This window comes from Oreochromis aureus, linkage group 3, assembly GCF_013358895.1.
Source record: "Oreochromis aureus strain Israel breed Guangdong linkage group 3, ZZ_aureus, whole genome shotgun sequence".
In the NCBI taxonomy this organism is placed as follows: Eukaryota; Metazoa; Chordata; class Actinopteri; order Cichliformes; family Cichlidae; genus Oreochromis; species Oreochromis aureus.
Window position 1 is genome coordinate 97,671,541 of NC_052944.1, and position 16,347 is coordinate 97,687,887.

The 16,347-nt window shown below is 41.1% G+C and overlaps 1 pseudogene; it reads left to right on the top strand.

Moving 5' to 3' along the window:
- The first annotated feature begins 4,951 nt into the window (after positions 1 to 4,951).
- The window catches only part of LOC120434775, a 31,324-nt pseudogene continuing 19,928 nt past the window's right edge, over positions 4,952 to 16,347 (top strand).

Genomic DNA, 16,347 nt, shown 5'->3' on the forward strand with positions numbered 1-16,347 from the left:
TGTTACTTCCACCTCTGGCCCTACCGTTTTATCCCATATGACTAAAGCCAGGTAGGGGCTGGCTGGATTCAGCAGAGCAAACATCTAATGTAGTCGTGGGCTCACAAGTTTCTCTCTGGATGCTGTCATGTTGTAGTTGCCATGGTTACAAAAGGTGTTTTTTCATTTGTCCAGATTGTCATTTATCACTGGACGTGGGTAAAACTCCTGGATATCAAAGACATTCTGAGGATCACTGAAGTTAAACGGCTGTAGCTGAAAGTTTAAAGAGAATTGTAAAATGATAAGATAATGATTGACTAATAAGATTATCTGACAGGTCCTTAAAGTGGCCCCTTGGTGGAGCTCAGCAGGACGACAGGTGGCTGTGAGCTCATTTTAAAATAATCATAGAATAAACAGAAACATTAGCAGATGACGTTTGAAGGCTTTACATGTGTTGGATATGAATGTTTGGAGCCCAGATCATCATTTGTCTTGTTTCAGTGGGAATGTTTTTCTCCATGTTGGCCTGAGGGTGGTGCTGTTTAGCCTGTACTGAGTATTTGTCACTATGCTGAGTTGTGGGTGGAGTCAGTGATTGGCTGAAGGTGCCTTCTTTAAAGCGGGAACACTGGCTGTGTCCCAATTAAGAGACCGCACCTTGAAGTACGCATTTTGAGTGCAATTACTTCAGCGCCACGTAACGGTGACGTATTTTTTTTTTAACTTTATTTATCACATTTTAGACATACAGTCAAGTAAAACAGGAATCACATAAAATATGACATTGTGGTATTACAATGAGGAACAATGAGAGTGACAGGGACAGTGAAACAAAAGTGAGTACAAAAATAAAATAAATTAAGGGGAACATAAATAAACAAACTGTGGAAGTCCTTCCAGAATTTACATGTAAATTTACATGACCAACACAAATGAGTAACTGTTTCAGGTTGCTCTTGTCTTGACCGAAGGTACAATTTACATTTATTTCAGCCATAAATTTGGACAAAAATTGTTTGGTGGGGTAAAACTTATGAATCAATTTAAAGGAAATCTCTTTAATTTTGTTTGTTAAAAGAAAACTTTGTGGTAAAGTCCAAACTTTTTTCCATTCAATATCTGTTACAGAATTGGCCCAATAAAATATGACTGATGGAACAGAGACCATTGCATCCTGAAAGAGAGATCTTATTTTGGTATTCATAGACTTATGAGAGGGAAAAGCAAACATTGCCAAGAGAAGAATGTAACGCATCCGGGGGAGTGACCTGTAGTGGAGTACTGAGGGAGCATCTGTGTAACATGGACAGACCAGATGGGATGGCATAGAACACTATTGACAATTCTTTAGGCGTTACTGGTACATTGTATCTCCTGAGAAATTCAGAGTAATTATATAGGAGTCCATCTTCTCTATTTAACTGACTAACCAAGATTATTCCATTATTAAACCAGTTATTTAAAAAGAAAACAGTTTTATTTTTATAAATAATATTGCAGTTATTCCACATAAAACAGTTTTGTGGAGAGAAATTGTGTTTGTAAATCAGTGCCCATGCCAAAAGAATTTGTTGATGAAAGTGAGAAAGTTTCAGTGGTATTTTTGGAATACTATATGTGCAGAGCAGCAGGAAGTTAAGGTCGCCTAAATTAGAGAAGACATGATGTGAGATAAAGTTCCAGATAGAGGTGGGATTTTTTAAATACTTTTAAATCCAGTTTATTTTAAAAGTGTTGTTAAGAGCACTGAAATCAATAAAATTTATACCTTCTTTATCATATGAATTTAAAGCTACTGACTTCCGAAAGTAGTGAGTTTTATTTTTCCATAAAAAAATTGTATAATAATTTGTTAATTGACTTACAGGTTGTATTATCAACATGTAGTGACTGGGCAGCATAGGTTAGACGGGAGATGCCTTCAGCCTTCGATAGCAGAACTCTTCCCTTCAACGACAGGTCTCGCTGTGATTAAAGATTTTTGGGGTTTTATCTAAAATAGGAGTGAAGTTTGTGGAACATCTGGATTGCTCGTTTTTTATTATTTGAATTCCAAGGTATCTTACAGAGTTTCTTACAGGTATTCCATTAATTGAAGTTGCTAAACAACTTTTAACTGAAGTTCACATTTATGCGGGTTGAGTGAAAGTCCAGAGGCTTTAGAGAATGGCTGTATATTGTTAATGGCCACTGAAACTTGCGAGGCGTCTCTGAGGAAGAGAGCTGTATCGTCTGCCAGCTGACTTATGAGTATTTCTCTGTTAGCAATGACCAGGCCTTTTAAAGAACTGAGTTTAATGTGTGAATTAAGGAGTTGCACCAAAAGAAGGAATAAATATATGGATAGGGGGAAACCCTGCCTCACTCCACGCTTTAGAGACAATCTCCGGGAAGTACCAGTGGCAAGCTTTATGGAGCTGTTACTATTGGAATACAGTGTCCGAACGGCATTACAGAAGGATTGACCAAACCCAAATTTATTTAAAACAGTAAAAATAAACTCATGCTCTAAGGAGTCGAACGCCTTGTAGAAATCTGAAAAAAAGAATAAGACTATCATCCTGTACAAGTTCTGGGTAATCTATTATGTCTAAATTAATCTTGTGTTGTTTGAGATATGACGAGTCTGCATGAATCCAGATTGACTCTCATCAATAACTTTATCTAATACAGGTTTCATTCTATTAGCCAGAATTTGTGCCAATATCTTATAATCATTATTCAGTAAAGAGATTGGTCGCCAATTGTCTAAGACCGAAGGATCCTTTCCTGGTTTTGGAATGAGGGTGATCAAACCTTGACATAAAGTGGGAGGGAGTGCACCTCTATCCATACTTTCCTTAAAAACTTCTAAAAGAAACGGGGCTAAACTGTCAGCGAACTGTTTGTAAAACTTGGCAGTAAGGCCGTCAGGTCCAGGTGATTTGTTAATCTTTAGATGTTTTATAGCATCTGCAACCTCGATCAAAGAAACTGATCTGTCGCAAAGCTGACTATCCTCCTCATTCAGCTGAGTAATTTTGTCTAAAGAATTAAAAAAAAAATCAGACAAGCTACAGGGCAATAACTAGAAGAATAAAGTTTGCAATAAAAGTTTGAACAATATTTTGCTATGGTATCCTTATCATTAGAAAATGTCCCATTAATATTTAGTTGTAGGATAGAGTTGGTGTTAGATTGATGCTTTTCAAGTCTGAAAAAATTGGCTGAATTCTGCTCTCCTTCTTCGTATCACTTGTGTCTCCTCAGATCTTCTTTTTTTGCCAAATCACTGCTATATTTTCTAAAGAATTTTCCAATTTCATATTTCAAAAGTTCCCAGTTGCTACAAAATGTATTATCTGTGAGAGCTTTATTCCAATAAAGTTTAATGAATCTCTGAACTTCACAAATCACTTCTTTATGCTCAAGAATGGTACTATTTAGCTTCCAGTAAGAGGTTTTAGTGATTAGGGAGGATGACAATGGGCTCGATAAGCTAACCATTTTGTGATCTGAGAGTGGTGTAGGATAAATATCCGTTTGAACTTTTTCTAAATCTTTTGAGATAAGCCAATAATCGATACGTGAGTGCCTGGTTTGAGTCTTATTACACCAAGTGTAAGCTATCTGGCGCTGTCACTTGGTGTTCGCTCGCTTTGTGGTAGAGTATCACTTCCTGTTCCTGCTCAAACACAGTGGTGTTTCTGAGTAGCTTTTCTGCTTAGCAATTTAATTTAAATCTTTTGATACATCCCTTTTTCATAGTATAATCTTAACGTGCTTCATCTGAATCACCCTTTCTGTGTACTCACTACCTAATTTATAGCCAAAGTATTCACTCACTGTCTCTTTACTGTTTCGCTAGCTTAGCTTACCTTGTAGCTGACTCGTTAGCACCATGGCTACTTCACCTGTCCCTCCTGCACTTTCCTGCTCATTGTGTCAGATGTTTAGTTACTCCTCGGCCTCCTTTAGCAGTAATGATACCTGTAACAAATGTAGCATATTTGCAGCTCTGGAGGCCAGGATTACTGAATTGGAGACTCGGGCCGCACCCTTCATTCACCCGTAGCTAGCCAGGCCCCTGTAGCTGGTGCAGCCGAAGATAGCGAGGCCCGCTAGTTGTTCCCCGGCACACCCCAAGCAGCTGGGGAAAGAGGGCGGCTGGGTGACGGTGAGGAGGAAGCATAGTCTTAAACTGAAGCCCCAGGTACACCACCAACCTGTTCATGTGTTCAACCGCTTTTCCCCACTCGGTGACACACCCGCCGGGGTCAAACTCTGGTAATTGGTGATTCTGTTCTCAGACATGTGAAGCTAGAGACACCGGCAACCATAGTCAATTGTCTTCCAGGGGCCAGAGCAGGCGACATTGAAGGAAATTTAAAACTGCTGGCTAAGGGTAAACGTAAATACAGTAAGATCATAATTCACGTCGGCAGTAATGACACCCAGTTACGCCAATCGGAGGTCACTAAAATCAATATTGAATCGGTGTGTAACTTTGCCAAAACAATGTCGGACTCTGTAGTTTTCTCTGGTCCCTCCCCAATCAGACCAGGAGTGACATGTTTAGCCGCATGTTCTCCTTAAATTGCTGGCTGTCTGAGTGGTGTCCCAGAAACGATGTGGGCTTCATAGATAATTGGCAAACCTTCTGGAGGAAACCTGGTCTTGTTAGGAGAGACGGCATCCATCCCACTTTGGATGGAGCAGCTCTCATTTCTAGAAATATGGACCAATTTATTAAACCCCCAAAATATGACTATCCAGAGTTGGGACCAGGAAGCAGAGTTGCAGTCTTACACGCCTCTCTGCAGCTTCTCTCCTCCTGCTACCCCCAAAACCCATCTCCACTGAGACTGTGTCAGCTCCCAAAAAGACAAACAACAAACCAAAAACCAGCAATAAACAACTTAAACATAAAATATCACAAAGAAAGAACAATACAGTATCCACATCTGAACCAAAGAGTAAAACAGTGAAATGTGGATTATTAAATATTAGGTCTCTCTCCTCCAAGTCTGTTAGTACATGACTTAATAATTGATCAACAAATCGATTTACTCTGCCTTACAGAAACCTGGTTGCAGCAGGATGAGTATGTTAGTTTAAATGAATCAACACCCCCGAGTCATTCTAACTACCAGAAATCCTGAAGCACAGGCCGAGGGGGCGGTGTGGCAGCAATTTTTCACACCAGTCTATTAATTAACGAAAGACCAAAACAGACTTTTAATTCATTTGAAAGCCTGATGCTTAGCCTCGTCCACCCCAGCTGTAAAACTCAGAAACCAGTCTTACTTGTTATCATCTATCGTCCACCTGGGCCTTACACAGAGTTTCTCTCTGATTTCTCAGACTTTTATCTGATTTAGTGCTCAGCTCAGATAAAATAATTATTGTGGGTGATTTTAACATCCATGTAGATGCTAAAAATGACAGCCTCAACATGGCATTTAATCTGTTATTAGACTCAATTGGCTTCTCTCAAAATGTAAAAGAACCCACCCACCACTTTAATCACACTCTAGATCTTGTTTTAACATATGGCATAGAAACTGAACACTTAACAGTGTTTCCTGAAAACCCTCTGCTGTCTGATCATTTCCTGATAACATTTACAATAATTGATTACACAGCAGTGGAGAGTAGACTTTATCAAAGTAGATGTCTTTCTGAAAGTGCTGTAACTAAGTTTAAGAATATAATCCACCCACTGTTATCATCTTCAATGCCCTGTACCAACATAGAGCAGAGCAGCTATCTGAACGCTACTCCAACAGAGGTCGATTATCTTGTTAATAATTTTACCTCCTCACTACGCACGACTCTGGATACTGTAGCTCCTGTGAAAACTAAGGCCTCAAATCCAAGTACCTGACTCCGTGGTATAATTCTCAAACACGTAGCCTAAAGCAGATAACTCGTAAGCTGGAGAGGAAATGGCGTGTCACAAATTTAGAGGATCATCATTTAGCCTGGAGAAATAGTTTGCTGCTTTATAAGAAAGCCCTCCGCAAAGCCAGAACATCTTACTATTCGTCACTGATTGAAGAAAATAAGAACAACCCCAGGTTTCTCTTCAGCACTGTAGCCAGGCTGACAAAAGCCAGAGCTCTACTGAGCCAACAATCCCTTTAACGTTAACTAGTAATGACTTCATGAACTTCTTCACAAATAAAATTTTTATCATTAGAGAAAAATTACCAATAATCATCCCACAGATGTAATATTATCTACAGCTACTTTTAGTACCATCGATGTTAAGTTAGACTCTTTTCTCCAATTGATCTTTCTGAGTTAACTTCAATAATTAATTCCTCCAAACCATCAACGTGTCTTTTAGACCCCATTCCTACAAAACTGCTCAAAGAAGTCCTGCCATTAATTAATGCTTCAATCTTAAATATGATCAACCTATGTACCACAGGCCTTCAAGCTGGCTGTAGTTAAACCTTTACTTAAAAAGCCATCTCTAGACCCAGCTGTCTTAGCTAATTATAGGCCAATCTCCAACCTTCCTTTCATATCAAAAATCCTTGAAAGAGTAGTTGTCAAACAGCTAACAGATCATCTGCAGAGGAATGGCTTATTTGAAGAGTTTCAGTCAGGTTTCAGAGCTCAGCACAGCACAGAAACAGCTTTAGTGAAGGTTACAAATGATCTTCTTATGGCCTCTGACAGTGGACTCATCTCTGTGCTTGTCCTGCTAGACCTCAGTGCTGCGTTCGATACTGTTGACCATAATATCCTATTAGAGCGATTAGAACATGCTGTAGGTATTACAGGTACTGTACTGCAGTGGTTTGTATCATATCTATCTAATAGACTCCAATTTGTTCAAGTAAATGGAGAGTCCTCTTCACACACTGAGGTCAATTATGGTGTTCCACAGGGTTCGGTGCTAGGACCAATTCTATTTACATTGTACATGCTTCCCTTAGGCAGCATCATTAGAAGACATAGCATAAATTTTCACTGCTATGCAGGTGACACGCAGCTCTATCTATCCATGAAGCCAGGTAACACACACCAATTAGTTAAACTGCAGGAATGTCTTAAAGACATAAAGACCTGGATGGCTGCTAACTTTCTGCTTCTTAATTCAGATAAAACTGAGGTTATTGTACTCGGCCCTGAAAATCTTAGAAATATGGTATCTAAGCAGAGTCTTACTCTGGATGGCATTACCTTGGCCTCCAGTAATGCTGTGAGGAACCTTGGAGTCATTTTTGACCAGGACATGTCCTTCAACGCACACATTAAACAAATATGTAAGACTGCTTTCTTCCATTTGCGCAACATCTCTAAAGTTAGAAATATCCTGTCTCAGAGTGATGCTGAAAAACTAGTTCATGCATTTATTACTTCCAGGCTGGACTACTGTAATTCACTATTATCAGGATGTCCTAAAAACTCACTGAAAAGCCTTCAGCTGATCCAAAATGCTGCAGCAAGGTGTTACGACCCGGCTCATAGCCGCAACATAAAAGATGATGAATACCAGGTTGTGGGTGAGAAGAGGTTTTATCTTAAAATGAACAACCAGATCGGCTAAAAATGGCTGGTGCCACTAAGGCAAACACAACAAGAGATGGACAAAATGGTGAACGGAGAACTAAACTATACTGGGAAAAACTAAACTACTGACCCTGAACAGAAACACAAACCTGAACACGAATAACAGCCAGCAGAAAACAGATGACGGTTGGGCAGCAGGGAAACACACGGATGAGACATGGTGGATACACAGACGGGCCAGCCAAACTACAAAGACAGAGGACGCGACTTAAATACACACAGGGAAACACAGGGAGATTGCACACAGGTGGGGAACACAGCTGGGAATAATCAACAAGACGAGACAGAGGTAAAACTGAACACACTCACATGAGACGCAGACCTTCACAATAAAACAGGAAACGAGAACAAATCCTTAAACATAACACAAAACAAAACACTGACAACATTAAATCATAACATTTCCCCCCACCCAAAAATCAAACATTTAACCCCAAATGAAAATGTTTGATCCATGACCTAGAGAGCCATGAATGCTGTAGTCCTGGAGGACCAGCACACAAGGCACTGGCCGCTATTCTGCAGGCGGACGGAATGCTGAAGCGGTCCCTCGGACCCTCCAGTGGAGGCAGACGAATGCCGGACGGGCCGCTCGGACCCTCCAGCTGAAACAGAATGCTGAAGCGGTCCCTCGGACCCTCCAGCGAAGACGGACGAAGGCTGAACAGGCCCCTCGGACCCTCCAGCGAAGACGAATGTTGGCTGGACAGGCCCCTTGGACCCTTCCAGCGGAGACGAATGAAGGCTGGACAGGCCCCTCGGACCCTCCAGCTGAAACAGAATGCTGAAGCGGTCCTCCGGACCCTCCAGCGAAGACGAATGATGGCTGGACAGGCCCCTTGGACCCTCCAGCGAAGACGGAATGCTGAAGCGGTCCCTCGGACCCTCCAGCGAAGACGGACAAATGCTGGACAGGCCCCTCGGACCCTCCAGCGAAGACGAATGTTGGCTGGACAGGCCCCTTGGACCCCTCCAGCGGAAACGGAAGGCTGAAGCGGTCCCTCGGACCCTCCAGTGGAGACGAATGAAGGCTGGACAGGCCCCTCGGACCCTCCAGCTGAAACAGAATGCTGAAGCGGTCCTCCGGACCCTCCAGCGAGGACGAATGTGTCCCGGACGAGCCCCCAATTCTGTTACAACCCGGCTCATAGCCGCAACATAAAAGATGATGAATACCAGGTTGTGGGTGAGAAGAGGTTTTATCTTAAAATGGACAACCAGATCGGCTAAAAATGGCTGGTGCCACTAAGGCAAACACAACAAAAGAGATGGACAAAATGGTGAACGGAGAACTAAACTATACTGGGAAAAACTAAACTACTGACCCTGAACAGAAACACAAACCTGAACACGAATAACAGCCAGCAGAAAACAGATGACGGTTGGGCAGCAGGGAAACACACGGATGAGACATGGTGGATACACAGACGGGCCAGCCAAACTACAAAGACAGAGGACGCGACTTAAATACACACAGGGAAACACAGGGAGATTGCACACAGGTGGGGAACACAGCTGGGAATAATCAACAAGACGAGACAGAGGTAAAACTGAACACACTCACATGAGACGCAGACCTTCACAATAAAACAGGAAACGAGAACAAATCCTTAAACATAACACAAAACAAAACACTGACAACATTAAATCATAACAAAGGGTACTGACAGGGACTAGAAAGAGAGAGCATATTTCTCCTGTTTTGGCTTCCCTTCAGTGGCTTCCTGTTAAATCCAGAATTGAATTCAAAATCCTGCTCCTCACATACAAGGTCTTAAATAATCAGGCCCCATCTTATCTTAATGACCTTGTAGTACCATATCACCCCATTAGAGCACTTCGCTCTCGCTCTGCAGGCTTACTTGTTGTTCCTAGAGTATTTAAAAGTAGAATGGGAGGCAGAGCCTTCAGTTTTCAGGCCCCTCTTCTGTGGAACCAGCTTCCAGTTTGGATTCGGGAGACAGACACTATCTCTACTTTCAAGATTAGGCTTAAAACTTTCCTTTTTGCTAAAGCATATAGTTAGGGCTGGACCAGGTGACCCTGAATCCTCCCTTAGTTATGCTGCAATAGACGAGGCTGCCGGGATTCCCATGATGCATTGAGTTTTTCCTTCCAGTCACCTTTCTCACTCACTATGTGTTAATAGACCTCTCTGCATCGAATCATATCTGTTATTAATCTCTGTGTCTCTTCCACAGCATGTCTTTATCCTGTTTTTCTTCTTTCACCCCAACCGGTTGCAGCAGATGGCCCCGCCCCTCCCTGAGCCTGGTTCTGCCGGAGGTTTCTTCCTGTTAAAAGGGAGTTTTTCCTTCCCACTGTCGCCAAAGTGCTTGCTCATAGGGGGTCATATGATTGTTGGGTTAAACTCTGTATTTATTATTGTGCTATCTACTGTACAATATAAAGCGCCTTGAGGCGACTTTTGTTGTGATTTGGCGCTATATAAATAAAATTGAATTGAATTGAATTGAATTGAATATCTGAGATGAATGAGAATCCCTTCAAGAATCGACTAAGTTGAATCTTTGTGCAAACAGTCTTATGAATGAGTTAGAGTCTGAACTTCTAGAAGGCCAGCTGTTAAACACTGTATTAAAGTCTCCACCAAAAATTATAAAAGAATTGGGATATTTAGATAACCAGCGCAGTAGGCGCTCCTCCAACCTATCAAAATATAGTTTATTCTCCCTCTGACAGTTAAAACCATACACAATGACTAAAATATACATAGAGTGTGCAGCCTCAACTATTAGAAAAATATAATGACCATCTTTATCTATGTCAGAATTCAAAATGTTACCATTAAATCTTCCTTTAAGTATGCAAACACCAGCAGCATGCTCTGTACCATGGGACATCCACAGATCATCTCCCACTTGCGATCTCCAAAATGTTTTTTCTTGTTCTGTTGAATGAGACTCTTGTATAAAACAGAAATCTGAGTTGAACTGTTTGCAAAACAAAAAAAATAGCCTTACGTTTAACACTTTCTTAAACCTCTTGCATTTAAAGAAATAACAGACAGAGACATAAGAATAGTAACAAAAATTAAAAGTGACAAATAAGAAAAAGCTTAGACCAAGTAAATGAAGAAAAGTTGAATTGGGAACCTGGTCACTTAAATGTGCACAACCTGCTAAACTTTAATAATTGCTAATAAATGCAATTTTGTTTTCTACACCTACTGTGTGCGAGTCCCCTGTTGTCAGACACACTTGGCTCCTACAAACCTAGAACCTGTCTGATCTGACCCATATTTCCCTTCTGTCCTCGTACTGCAGTTAAAGGTAACTATACTGCCTGTACTACATGCAAAGAAGGCTAGAAACAGCACTAACAGCTCTTACATGCCTACTACTTGTATCGCACCACCAGTGCTACACTCGAGAAAATATAAACAATCCTTTGCACTCCGAGCTTGACTCACTACAATGTGCTCAAAAGCTCTCATAAAGGTTTGATATTGCAAAGGATCACCATCACAGAAATGAATGTCATGACTTGGTAGCAAAAACAGAGACTGTCGCTCAGCCAACAAAGTTGTAATTTCATTTTGATTCTTCAAAACAGTGACTAGATGATCATGACCCTCACAACCTTGCGCTGTTGGTGTAAGATGTTTTGATTGTGCCTGAGGCTGCGACATCATCGGCGTTGTCGAAACTGCACCTGGAAATACTTGATGTAACTTTGTCTCTGACTATTCCAACGAAACGACCTTGGGCTGAGAAATATTTTTAACCTTGGGCCCTACATCCAATACATGCTGCGCTTGATGATCACTTGCACCAACACCCTGTTAGGGTCGCTCTGGTAACACAGGTTTGAACATCTGAGCATTAGGATTTAAAACACCTAACCTCCTATGTTCCCTTCCTACATAAGAGTTCATTCCATTACCATTAACAGCACTTGAGACTTGAGACATTTCAGAAGCTTTTAAAACATTCACCTTTGCTGCTGAGCAGCTCCTTTCTTTTCTCAAGCTGTATTTCTTGTTCTTCCAAAGCATGCTTTTCTTTCAACAACCCCTGTCGGACAAGAAGGGCGGCCTTGTCAGCCTCTGCCTTTATGCATGCTGACAAGGCAGATGAAACTATGGAGCCACTGAGTGATGATCTACTTCTCCAACCACCTCTGTTTCCAACATTAGAGATGCTATCACTTAACATCACATATAGCAGCACCTTTACCAACATTCCTAGTCTGCCTAGAAGCACCAGAACCATTTCCAGCAGGTAATACATCAGAAGAATCAACACCAGGCAGATTTAACTGTGGCAGATCAAGCTCAGACACCTGACTTGTACTCTGTGGGTTTCCCTTTGCATTATAAAGCCATTTCTTTATCTCTTCCATGAACTCAGTATTATGTGGACACACAGTTATAAGCAGATTATTTTTTTCTTGGTCTCCTTGGTGAAGCAATGTTTCATGCAAGTGAGTTGCCTTATTAAGCAATGCAGTCAAATCCTCTAACCGAGCCTGAGCAGTGGAAACATTATCCTCAGATTGCTTCAATTCTTTAATAACCTTTCTGACATTTTTAATTTTACTCATCTTAGTGTGACGTTCTGTTTGAAGCGTTTCATTCTGATTCTCCAATGCCTTACCAGTCGGTTTTGGCTGTCTTTTCTTTCCATCCACATCAACACATTGTATTAATTGATTATTCTCCATTTTTCTTTTAAACATTACAAAATCCAGACACTGAACTCTACCTATGCCACACAGCTTCATTTCAACATATCAACTTAGTGACATTCCTTTCAATAAACCTTGGACACACACAATTAATAGCAGCAATATCCCCCACTTTCTGCCTACTAAAACTAAGGAACTCACACTCAGGTGCAGCTCGCGCCTCTGACCAGTGTTGGTCAAGTTACTTGAAAAAAGTAATCAGTAACTAATTACTGATTACTTCCTCCTTTTCAGTGGGAGAAACGTCACTCATCCAAGTGACTTCTTCAGTCTCAGCTGACTGCAGGTTTCCCCAATCTTATAAACAGTACATTTGCATAATGACTGAAACCAGCCCACTGAAGGAACAATGGGCTGTGAGGTCAGTTCCTTAATCATAATTATGCAAATTCTCATGATCATTGATCAACAACCACTGACCAATGGCCATGAGTACCATTCACAGAGAGTTGGGGAATGGCTGCAATCACAGCATTGTAAGATGGCGAAAGATGTACCCTTAGGCCCCCTCCTCGATTCAGAGATGGTCTTTCCCTTTTCACATAAATGGCCTCCTTGACTCCGCGCTCAAACCAGCGTTACTCCCTGTCCAGGATGTGAACATCCTCATCACTGAAAGAGTGTCCACTGGTCTGTAGGTGTAAATAGACTGCAGAGTCCTGGCCTGATGAGGTAGATAAATCCTGGCAATCCTCCTGACACTTAACAGCATACACTACGTTACTCTGTTTGTGTCGAGGGACCCGATCCTTGGGGTGGACCAATTTTGGAGATTTACTTACCTGGATGATTGAGAATGCATCAAGACTAGTTTTGTTAGTTTTAATCTTTAAACTTTATGCTTCAAGCAAAAATTTAATTTTATGCAACATTCTCTGACCGGAAGAACTCTGTTTATGTCACGGTTCTGGGTCAGTTTGACCCAGTATTTTGAGTTATGTTTTGGTGTGTTTTCGCATTTTGGATTCCTTTCTTATTGTGGTGCTTGTGTTGATGATGATGATGAATATTATTATTATTGTGAATCTATGTTTCATTTATTCTTGTTTAGGGATTAGTTCTTAGGTTTTGTGTTCTCATGTTTATTGCAGGTTTAGTTCAGTGTCTAGTCTGTCTCTCAGTGTCGTGTCTGCGTCTTTGTTTAGTGGTTTCTTGTTTCCTGTTTTATTGTAAAAGTCTTTGTCTTATGTCAGTGTGTACAGCTTTGCTCCTCCTGTCTCGTTAGTCCAATTTCTCCCAGGTGTGTCTCCCTCCTGTTGCCCATTCCTTGATTACCACCCTGTGTATATTAGTCCTGTGTTTTCCTGTGCTCAGTGTCACGTCGTACCCTCAGATCCTGCCTGTGTGTTCCAGTTAGTGTTTTCATGTTTGGTTTCTGTTTTGTTTTGTTTGGTGTTAAGGTTCTAATATTGAGGAGGAATCCAAAAATAATAACCACTGATCCGGCCTGGTGCAATTAGACGAAGATTTTAATGTGCACACATGTGGAGTCCAACACTTGTGCAGATTTCAGTGTTGAACTATCTTACAATAGTCAGAACAAAGACTTTATAGGGTTGGCAGTCTGCCTGTTGCCAGGCAGACTCAATACAGCATACGTCAATCCAAAACCACAAACGTTCAGTTAACTTTGAACACAGTTTAAAAAAGAACATTGTCTTCGGCTCGAACCCAGGTGCTTCCTGTCACCATCCTGCCCAGGGTTATCTTCTGGAACATCAGGCCCACGTTCTGCACAAACTGTCACTCATGCAGGCACAATTTTGCAGTTGCAAGCAAAACATAATTAAACTCTTACCTATATAAATGAGTCTATCTAATATGTGTGTGTATGTGGGTGTGTGTGTGCTGTCCTTTATTTCACCCTTCCCTTCATCAGCTAAACCTTGTAACCTTTCCACCAGACAGAAGGCCAGCACGTACACAACTGAAACTATGTGTGTGTATGTCTGTAATAATCTTGACTTACATGTAAAATATATAAAACAAATGTTTCAATCTAATACAACTACTTAAAGCTTAATCAAAGCTTAATAAAAGATAAATGCATAATAAAATGACAAACCAACTCAGACTCCTTTCAGTTTCACTTCAGCAAAGCATGCAACTTCAAAAACATGTAACTTCCTGTCTTATTTTGGCACAGAGTATATTTCCTGTCCCTGCAGCTCAGTTTCTCACCCACTGAAGACTTCAGTGTAAGAATATAAAAACATTCAAAAGCCTTTAAAATTATAGATTCAACTCAACAGTTTAAAGTGGTTCTTACTGGACTTGTAATAAAGACTAATATAATACCAATATATTTGAACATCTGAATGCATCTGAATGCAACATCACTATTAATAATCAAATGGTAATGATGATCATAAAAATAGCAGCAAATAATAGCAGCATAACACTTTACTCCTCCTGACATTGGTTTCTGTTTTTGTTTTGTGCCAGCAGTAAAAGTTGTGGTTTTCAGTTACATTTCGTCTCAGAGTCCTGCATTTGGATCCACATCTCCTCCTGCCCACACACAGAGCCCTGACAGTTTAACATTTAAACATATTTTCCAGCATATAATCTAGCATATAAAATAAAATAAAACAGTTTTTGTGTTTACACTCACTTTTTCAAATAGAATCAAGTAAAACACAGCAGAAAATAAATAAAATCAAAGACTTGTGTTCCTGTTGCTCTAAAGTCACCTGTATAGCAGGAGTGGGCCAGGTGGAGGTTTGCCCTGGTGCAGGTGTGTCACAGCAGTCATGTAAGTGGAAGGATCCGGGAGTTTCTCTATGAATTTCACATTCCTGTGGCAGCGTATTCGGTGCTTGCTCGGAAGTTTAGGGGGTTTTTTTGGTGTAAAAAGAAGTTTTCTTCCCACACAGTAAACAACAGACACTAATGTTTTTGTCACTTTTTACAGAATCAAACTCAAAGTAAGGTCAGTACGTCCACACTTTAAACGCTGCACGGTCATACTCTCTCCCGCACTCGTTATTTTATCCGTTTTTGATCTGCACACACCTGTTGCCATGAACGTCGCACTCGCTTACGTCATTGTCATGAGACACTCGCAAACGAAATCACGGTTTAGTAACGCAGTAACGCAGTGTGCTTACGGGAAAGTAACAGTAATCTAATGACCTTTTTTGCAATAGTAATCCCTTACTTTACTCGTTACTTGGAAAAAGTAATTGGATTAGTAACGGGTTACTTGTAACGCGTTACTGCCCATCTCTGCCTCTGATGTCATGGAAATTCACACAGTGTTGGAAATACAGATTTAATGATGAGGCTTTAATTGTAAACGTATGAGGGAAGGTTAGAAACAGACTAGACTAACAGACTGTGGACTTTTCTTTTTATTCTATACTGAGCTGAACAGTACTACTCCTCCCAGTACTACTATACTTGAACAATATATTTTCTCTTGAAGGAGGAAGGGAAATACTCTTTGTGAATTAATAATTAGTTATTGCATTTGTTATCAGAGAGGACTTGGTTCTGAATAAAGCTCATGAGCCTCATGAGCTTCGCTCAATTTGTCGATCCTGCCCGCGACTCTTGGTGCCGTTGCGTGCTTTGGACCCGGTGGACTCCTGCTTGGTTCCTGTTGTGGGATCTCTTGGGAAGGGTTCTGCAAAACCCTCTCCTCTCCGACATCTGCGTTGGCGTGGAGTGGACCGAAAAAACCTCTGACCTGTGGATCTGGTTGTTACCGCCTCGGAAGCTCCCGAGCCTATTCCTCTCAGGTTGGGTTTAATTAACGCCAGATCGGTGGCAAATAAGACATTTATTTTGAAGGAATTTTTCTCTTCCCGTGTGCTGGATTTTCTCTGCTTGACTGAAACTTGGATTCCACCCGGTGAGTTAAGTGCCTTCTCTGAATTACTGCCGGCTGGCTGTGCCTTCTTTAGTGTTCCGAGAGTTTCTGGTTGCGGAGGAGGGCTAGCTGTTGTTTTTAAGGCACATCTTGACTTTAAGCAGCTATCCCCATCGACACGCCACACCAGTTTTGAACTCTGTTTGTGCGAACTGGGCCACTCGTCTTCACTGTTGTGTGCGATTGTTTATCGGCCCCCAAAATATAATAAG